This window comes from Rattus norvegicus, chromosome 5 (genome assembly GCF_021556685.1).
Source record: "Rattus norvegicus strain SHRSP/BbbUtx chromosome 5, alternate assembly SHRSP_T2T, whole genome shotgun sequence".
NCBI classification, from domain to species: Eukaryota; Metazoa; Chordata; class Mammalia; order Rodentia; family Muridae; genus Rattus; species Rattus norvegicus.
The window spans coordinates 140,995,001-141,004,571 of NC_141538.1; the positions used below are offsets into that span (position 1 = coordinate 140,995,001).

General features: G+C 40.9%; 1 long non-coding RNA gene across 1 annotated transcript in view; it reads right to left on the bottom strand.

The window, feature by feature from the left end:
- Window positions 1–5,239, bottom strand: part of LOC148006026 (uncharacterized) — a 10,132-nt gene extending 4,893 nt beyond the window's left edge. Inside the window, exon 1 of the long non-coding RNA XR_015621444.1 lies at window positions 5,133–5,239. This is a non-coding gene — a long non-coding RNA (uncharacterized LOC148006026). The remainder of the gene's footprint in view (window positions 1–5,132) is intronic.
- Between the last annotated feature and the right edge of the window lie 4,332 nt (window positions 5,240–9,571).

Here is a 9,571-nt window from a genome sequence, read left to right on the forward strand (position 1 = left end):
AGAATTTAGGACAATGTCTCTTTGTTGAGGTATTGGAGACCGCACCATCGTGCGTTCATATGTAGGAATTGGCAGTCAAACTTAGTAGCATGAAGGATAGACTTGGAGTTTTGGAGACTGGATTTTGGAAACTAGTTTGTTGGAGGTTTTGCTTTCCAAAGTTGTGGTTTGCCCTGAAGTTATCTGTATTTTAATGCTAATCCCACTGCCCCAAGGACAGCTGCCTAGTCAGGTACTCAGAACTTAGGTGACCTCCCAAAGTTGTGGTTGTGCTCTGTTGTTACAAGGAGAATTTAAGGATTGTGATTCAGGATTGCCAGTGTTACATTGACTAACTCAAACTTGATTTATAATTGAGAAAAAATCAAACAGGTAGAGATTGTTACAAGATTTACGAAGGATTGATGAGGTTTTAGAACTTGTGAGAGCATTACAGCTTGTTTGCTTACTCCAACTGCCATTTCAAGATAGATTTAGAGGATTGCTTTTATGCAATTTGTTTAGGTCCTGGCAATTGTGAGTTTTCATTTCATGAGCTTGCTTATAATTTTAGAGAGCCCATGAGGTAAAATCATTAAAAATTTTTTCAAAAGAATGGCTAATAGCCTTATTATGTAATTTTGTTGCTTCTTCAATGTAAGAAGTTAGAACTTTGAATCTCTCAGTGTATATGGAAATTTTTACTACAAACCTTTGCTCTCAAAATGAGCTTTAATATTTGGGGAGTAGCTGTCCAGAAAAGAATATTTGAAACTAATTTTAAGCTTCTAAGGATATGTTAATTGCCAAAGTACCTCACCTTACCAGAGGACTTAACTTTGTTATCCTCATTGGAGATAAAGCTTTTGTCATTAGTACAAAATTGTAGGCTAGAGTCATGGAAGTATTTTAAAAAGAAACCCGGTGAAACATACCTTATTCCAAACAGCAATCAATTGGTTATTACAAAATACTGATATTTGGCCTATTACATATACAAATTTCAGGCAAAATTGATAATTTTACTCTTTGCATGCTTTTGTATTTCCTGTACATTTGTGCATGCAACCCATAGAAAATGCGCTTACTGTATTTATAGGTGGTTCATCTAATGAAAAGGCTACATGTATGATTGGATCACTTGTTTATTCTCTTGAGTTTCCGCTGCTTCAGCACAGATTATTAGATTACGTCCTGTAGCCACTGTTTTTAAATGTTAAAAAATCAAGCTTTCAATTCATATACAGATAGCCAATGTGTGGCTTGTGGTTTACAATTGATTAAAAGGTTTTCCTTTTTTTTTTAGATACTACTAGCCCTCAAATTTTACAATTACTTAATGCTTTATTAGAGGCAGGTTTTCTACTTGAAATCAGTGAGTGATGATTTCAGTGTGAATGTCTGACAACTCACTGTCCTTTCAGTGCTCTGGCTCGGAGAACTAAATAAAACCATAGACCCAGCTCTTTGAAAATGGTAATGGAGTTGATAACACACCCTCACGAAAAGAGGAAGACTCCAGTTGCTTACTTTCAACACCCAGCCTCACCCTGCCAACTCAGGGATTTCTAAATAAGGCTGAATCTAGACAATATTTACAGGTTTTGACATTTCTAATTAATGCTTAGGTTTAGGTAAATAAAGTTTGTGAGGTGCTAGAGAAATGGCTTAGTGGTTAAGAGCACTAAATACTGTTCCTTTATAGGCCATTTAAGAACTCAAGCTGGATTGCCTGGACCCCTTAGCAAGGGAGGACAATGATACCAGGCAGATTATAGGCCTTACATAGAAACAATTAGTCAAAAAATCTCATTCTTTATATATCCAAAACAATAATGCTGGAAACAATAATTTGGTATACAAGTCAATTTATGAATACAAGTGCTCAGTGTCCTCAATTATCTTAATAAATAAATAACATTTTAACAATTTTAATAAATAAAACGGGGGAGTTATCCCTGTATACTAAATAATACTCTTTTTATTTCAATTTTAAAATTTGGATGCCAAGAAACTCTGAGTGTTTATGGCACCCTACAACTAGGCATACTTCTGCCTAGGTGAAATAGAAAGATCCATATGTTGGCATGATTCTGTCCAGGTATTTTTATGGGGAAGAGGGAATCTTTGTGTTTTTTCTACAGGATGACAGGAGTGTGCCAGCTGCCTGAGTGGCTGGTGAGACTTGCTGATCCTGGGAGCATGAAGATTCAGCTCTCGTGGTTTGGGTCCCTGAAGTCATTCCTGTGCCCTTAAGAGGAAGATGGAAGATCCCCCCTCATCTTTTGTCATCACAGAAATTCTGGCATTGCTGCAGTCATTGTGTCCCATCCCACTGCGGCCTGTGCTCCAACCCTCTGTGCACTACTGCTTGCTGGAAGCTGCTGTGGACTGGGGAACTCTGCCCTGATTCTGCAGATCTCAGACATGGTTCCATTGCCTGCTGGTTGTTCCAGAGAAGAATGACCAATCCTGAACTGTCTTGGGAGAGACCTTGGCATTTTCGCTGCTATTGTAGCAGCCATTACTGCTGCAGCCATTGTGTCTGTAGTGTCTGGAGTTACCCTTCCCCAATCTATTGTTAGGCAAATACAGTGGGTGAACTTTCTGGAGTAGTTGCTAACAATTGGGAATTCTAAATTTTATTATAGGAACGGCTTGACTACTGCCCTTGGTGGTAGCAGCTGAGGAGAACCAGATGAGGTGCCCATTACTTATCAGGAGAGGCTCAACTTCCACAATCTCTTAAATTAATGCCATCTGGCCCCTACTCCTTTGCCCCTGGGCTCAAGTAAGAGGAATGAGAAGATGACCTGATGTAGCTATTCTCAGCGACGGGCAACTTCCTCTGACCCTTGACCAATCTAGACATGGAGCCTTGAGGGCAACAAGGTGGTCCTATGACAGAGAGGCTGGGGTCTGAGAGGTCAATCCTAAGACAGAGGTAGTACACCCCGTTTAAACGTACGGGCCGGTCAAATGCTCCTCTGCCCAGTTTCTCCCCCAATAAACACACACTTATAGCCCAGAACGGTGTGTTACAGCATAAGTTCATTCCTAACCATTGGGGTGCAGTCCTAACTGCAAGAGTGGCTCGCCATGGCCGACCTGGGCACTCTGTGAGGCATGTCTGATCTCTCTCAGACGACTACTTCCACCTAATGGTCTTTTATAATAGAATAACGGGGGAGATGTAGTGAGCCATATTGATTTGGGCCTGGTTGCTTTGTAACTGCATGGCCACAGTTTAGAAGTCATGGGATTGTTGAACAGAGGCCTCTCCCATGTATTTACGCACAGGAAGAAAAGACCAAGTAGTAAACACCCGGTGTCTCCACTGCATGACCTCTGCTGAGCCCGGATGATGCATGTGGAACCGACACACCTGGACCACACCTGGGTGGTGGTCAATTTACTTCTGCCTTTTGCTTCCTCAGCCTTTATCCTTGAGATTTAGGCTGGTCTTCTCGGATTTCTCCCTAATTAATTCAGGTCTCCTAGTTGGTCTTTTGCTACCGAAGTCAGGAGCCAGGTAGTCACGAGCCAGGGTTTCCCACTGTGCTTCCCAGTTATTTTCTACCTGGAGACTTGGGTATATAAGTGGTGAATAAAGCTACAGGAGACTCTCACTCTTCTTCCTCACTCTCACTCTTCCTTTCTCTCTCTCTCTCTCTCTCTCTCTCTCTCTCTCTCTCTCTCTCTTCCTCTCTTCCTTTCCTGGCTTGACATGATAACCTCTGTGTGTGTGTGTGTGTGTGTGTGTGTGTGTGTGTTTCTTTCATCCTGTAGGCTTTCGCCCGATTCTCGGTACTGTGTCTGTGCTGGTGCCGACACTGTCTGAAAGAAATGCAGGGATAGAAATGAAGAGCCTGAGGAAAAGAAGGTCCAGCGATAGGGCCAAAGTAGGATCCAATTCAAGGGTCTCTCAAGGAGGCCCCAAGACCTGACACCATTACTGAGGCTATGGGACATTCACAATAAGTGACCTATGATTGCCCTCCAAAAGACCCAACAGGCAGCTGAAAGAGTCAGATGCGGATATGTGCACCCAACCAATGAATAGAAGCTGCTGATCCCTCTGGTTGGGTTAGGGGAAAGCTGGAGGAAGCTAAGGATAATGGCGACCCTGTAGGGGGACCAGCAATCTCACTTAACCTGGACTCCCAAGATCTCTTGGACACTGGATCACCAAACAGGCAGCATACACCAGCTGAGATGAGGCCTCCAACACATATATAGCAGAGGACTCCTGGGTCTGAATTCAGAGAAGATGCACCTAACCCTCAAGAGACTGGAGGCCCCAGGAAGTGGGGTAGGTGGGGTGGGGACATCCTTGTGGAGACACAGTGGTAGGGTGGTGAGGAGGGGATATGGAAATGTCCAAGAGGGGAGGTGGGCCAGGAGGGGAATAAAATCTGGAGTGTAAAAGTAAATAAATACATTTTTAAAAAGTGAAAAAAAAAAAAAGAAAGTATCAAGATTGTGACACAAAATGACTTTAATCCTAGCATTCCAGTTGCAAAAAAGTTGGAACTAGCCTGATCTACACAGCTGGTTCCAGGACAGATAGGGCTAAACAGAGAAACCATGTTCCACAATGAAACAAAATTCAAGTAAATTAGAGGGCTGGAGAGATGTTTCAGTAGTTATGAATGCTTCCTGCTCTTGCAGAGAATTCAAGTTCATTTCCTAACAACCATAATGGACAGCTCACAATTATCTGTAACTCAATCATAAAGTGATCAGAAGCCTCCTCAGGACTCTGGGGGCACTGAACTCACATATGTCCATGTCCACCTGCCCACACATATGCACACAATTAATAAAGATTAAAAGTGTTCAAATTTTCTAATATGTAAACATAGAGACTAATTGAGGAAAACCAACAACATTGATGTCAAACCTCATACTCATGCTCACAACATGCGTGCACACACAGAGAAGAACATGTCCACTTGCTCATATACACAGACACACATGCATTTACATGCACACAAGTGTTAAAAGAAAATAAATGAAGTTCATAAAGTTTCTTACTGGAACATATTAAGAACAACTTCCTTTCATTGATATGGGAAGTACTCCAAATAATTACTCCAAATAATTGAGTAGAAGAAACATCAAGTGGTACCATGTAATAGAAAGAAACTTACAGGACATAGAGATCATAAAAGAAAACAACAGTAATGTAGCCTTGCTGCAACTTAGGATCCTTAGCAAGAATCTGACACAGTTGAGAATTGGGATTCCAGAAGATGGCCTCCATATCCTAAAAAGAACAGTGAGAAATCAAAGGGTGAGAATGTTGATAATATATCTTATCTCAGAGGGGAATAGACTTTAGTTGTATGGTGGTTGAAATGAAAATGTCCCCCATAGGCTCATGCATTTAAACACATGGGCACCATTTGATGGTGGTGTTTGCAGAGGTTAGGAATGGTACAGCCTTGCTGGAAGATTGTTTCACATGGACTTTAAGGATGCACAGCCTTGCCTTACTTCCAGTTTGTTCTCCCTGCTTCATGCCTGCAGTTGAAGTTGTGCTCTCTCACCTTCTTTCTCCCGCTGCAGTGCCTTTCTGCTATGATGCTCTTATCCCTTTGGAACCAGAAGCCCATATAAACTCTATGTAAGTTGCTTTTTATCATGGTAATTTTATCATAGCAATCAAAAAGTAACTCGTACAAAGAGAAATCTTCATGTGTCCATTAGAGTTCATGAGTGTTATAGTAAATGTTTGCAATACCAACACTGAGGTGGCTGAGGGAGTATGGTAGTTTAAATATGCTTGGTCCAAGGAGTGAAGCTACTAGAAGGTGTGGCCTTTTTAGAGTGGATATAACCTTGTTGGAGGAAGTGTGTCATTTAAGGCATGGGCTGTAAGACCCTACTCCTAGATGCTTGGAAGCCAGTCTTCTGGATGTTTTACAGTCAGCATAGAGAACTCTCAGCTCCTTCTCCAGCACCAAATCTACCTGGCTGATGACATGTTTGCCCACTGTGATGATACTGGACTCAACCACTGAAACTGTAAGCCAGTCCCAATTAAATGTTATCCTTCGTAAGTGTTGCCTCAGTCATGATTGTTGTTCACAGCAGTAAAACCCTAAGATAGAAGTTTGTGCCAGGGACTGGGGTATTGCTGAGATAGGCCTGACTCAACTTTTGTTTGGAGGAATGTGATTTTAGGGATTTTTGGATAGCTGTGGACTGCTTTAAATGGGGATCAATGGACAATCCTAATAGGAATATGAAAGATATTGGTGCTGAGGGTATGTGAACTGTGCAAACCTGTCCCCAGAGAATTTCAGTATGAGGACTAGAGACTGTTCTTGTAACATTTTGGTGAAGAATAGTGATGCTTTTTTGCACTTGTCAGATAGCTCTACCTTAGCTAAGATAAAGAGATTTATATTAATTACATTGAAAAAGAAAGTCTCAAAAAAAGCTTGGCACAAACTTTGTTCTCTTGTGTGGTCTCATGAAAAGCATTTAGATAAGTGTAGCAAGATTAGAATGGATAAATACAAAACATATCATTCAAGGAGTAAAGGAGCACCAGGAAGTTAAATGAAGCTAAATCTGTATTCAAAGATATTCAGTAGGATTAAGGTAGTGGTAACCTTTGGTCAAGATTTTCCCCTAGTTAAACTTAGGTATTTTACTTGTATGAGGGATAGTGGTTATATCATGTTAGGTGTTATGACCTGGTTATTGCATTCATTTGGACCTAAGGAGATATGATTGTGTGCAATATTGACATGGAATGAAACACATTTTAATCTGGATTTTTAGGCATAGTTCCCATGAAAAGCTTAGGTCCAGGAATGGTGGTTTATGCCTTTAGTCCCAAGAGACAAAGGCAAGTAGATCTCTGAATTCAAGATCAATCTACAGAGCAAGTTTCAGGATAGCCAAGCTTAGGCAGTGAAGGAGTTGGCAAACAGAAAGCTAGCAATACTGTTATAGGAAAAGTGGGACATGTTCCAGCCCCAGCAAGTAAGTAGAACTCAGCAGCTTTGACCAAGTGATTCTGTCTTCAGAGTCAAGAATAGGACTACTGGGACAATTGATGCTGGTTAGCTGGAGCTAAGAAATAAGCAATGATTAAGAAGAGACCTGCATCACTGAAGTGAAATCTTCTGGGAAGTATTTTGGAGAGCATAAAAAACTGTGTTACAGAGATAACTGAGATTGTGCCCCAGGCAGCAGTAGGACTTGATAATATACAAGAATCATGCAGGTTGTACTGGTTTTGAATCTATAAGGGGATCATGGAGAGGAGCTGAGACTTGGCACTGTAAGAGATCAGAGGCCATTGGTGAAGGTGCAGCCTCAGCCACAGTTGGTGGCCCAGGACCAAATTTATTCAGGCAAAGAATTTGAGGCTTAGCACCATGAAGAGAGCCTCTGAGAGGCTACTGGTGAAGTCTAGTTGCAATGGAAGACCTTAGCATATGGGAAATGCCAGCACCATGAAATGACCACCAAGAACAGCAGTAGCAGTAGAGTGAAGTCAACCAGAGTGTTACAGAGAGAAGAGCTGGAGAAGTGGTTCAAGACCATTGGAGGAGCCCAGAAGTTTATATGTAGATCCCAGACTTTGGAACAAGAAAATGTAAGTTGAGGTTGCCTTGGAGACACCAAGACGTGAGAGATTCCAGAGCTATGTGATACCTACTGAGGACAGCTGCTAACAGGGAGTGCAACCATCGCAAAAGAAAGAATTATGTTGCAGTCATCGAAGATAAAAGTAGCTGGAGATCTAAAGAGAGCCTTTAACATCAGATGTGGAGAGTCTGAGTTTGGGATTTACCCAGCTGGTTTGTGAACTTGATTTGGTCCAGTATTTCCTCACTATGAAGTTTTGGAAGGGTAATGTGTATCTTGTGATGTTAGAGGTATTTGATCGACTTTTTTCATTTTGATTTCACAAGGGATTATAATTAAGTGATTGGATGAATCTCAGAAGAGACTATGAACTTTAGGCTTCTAACATTCTTGAGACTGTTATATACTATGGAACTTTTGAAGTCAGACTAAGTACAGTTTGCATGATGCTATGTTTAAGTATGGGCCCCATAGGTTTATACTTTTGGAAAAGCATATGGGAACCAGGGAGTGAAATGTGGTGGTTTGAAGATGCTTGGGCAAAGGAGTGAAACTGCTAGGAAGTTGGGTTTATAGGAGTAAGTGTGGTCATAGAGGATGTGTGCTACTTTGGGGGTTGGCATTGAGGCTCTTCTCCTCGGTGCTTGGAAACCAGTCTTCTGGCTGCATTTCCATCAACATATAGCACTCAGTTTCTTCTCCAGCATCAAGCAAATCTGTCTATATGATGCCATGCTTGCCATAATGAGGATAATGGACTCAACCTCTGAAATTGTAAGCCAGTCCCAATTAAATGTTGTGTTTTATAAGAGTATCTCAGTATGAATATTTGTTCACAGCAGGCAAAACGGTCAAGTTCTCTGCCAGCTAGTGCTGTATAGCAATTTCCTGCATCTCTAAACAAAATATAAGAAAACCAGTGGGGATATGGCTTGTAAGGGGAAGCATTCACATATCACTGACTGTCAAATCCTGAAGGAAACCTCTCAAGGAACAAACTTGTATCTTACCTCCATATTCTTCCCAATCTCTAGACTAATGATGTCAATTCCAGTTATTGCCATTTGAAATCCTTTTTCAATGTCTTTGATACTTATGATGTCTTCTGTATTTCTGATGCCTTCTAGCCAACAAAAACAATGCAAATTTATTAACAAATCTTATAAAGTAAATATTTATTAATTTTAAAATGTTTGTTTGTATAGATGTTTTCCAACATGTATGTCTGTGTACCACTCATGTACAGTGACCAGAGAGGCCAGAGAGAATCTCAAGTCCTCTGAAAGTGGACTTACAAATAGGTGTTAGCTTCCAGTGGGTGCTGGGAACTGAACCCAGGTCCTCTATCTAGTGCTCTTCACCACCAAACCATCTACCTAGCTTCTCTAACAGCAATTTCTAGAACCCAAAGTTGCAGTCCAATATAAAAGAAAGATACATTGATTTGGTATTTCCACAATGAAGAAAATATCAAAAGACCTTGATTCTTCTAAGTAAGCCACTGTTTCTAGAAGTGCATGAACTTTGTATACAAAACCAAAGATCTGGAATTCATGGGCTGGAGAGAATGCTCAGTGGTTAAGAGCACTGACTGCTCTCCCAGAGGTCCTGAGTTGAATTCCCAGCAACAACTTGGTGACTCACAAACATCTGTTATGTGATCTAATGCCCTCTTCTGGTCTTTCTGAAGACAGCTAAAGTGTATTCATATAAATAAAATAAATAAATCTTTTTTTAAAAAAGATCTGGAATTCATAACATACAGAGGTCTAGAGTCTAAGCAGAATATCTCTGTTGGTATTTGGTCTTTTGCTAAGTATTGTAATGTTAAATACTCTTCCCCAAGACCTGTTTGCTCCCCAGGAACAAGAGAATCTTCACACACAACAAGCAATGCTATGCGACCTTGCCTCTTAATTTTAAACTATTGGTTGAATAAAGATGCTGAGAACCTGCAGCATATCAGAAGAGAGATGGGTTG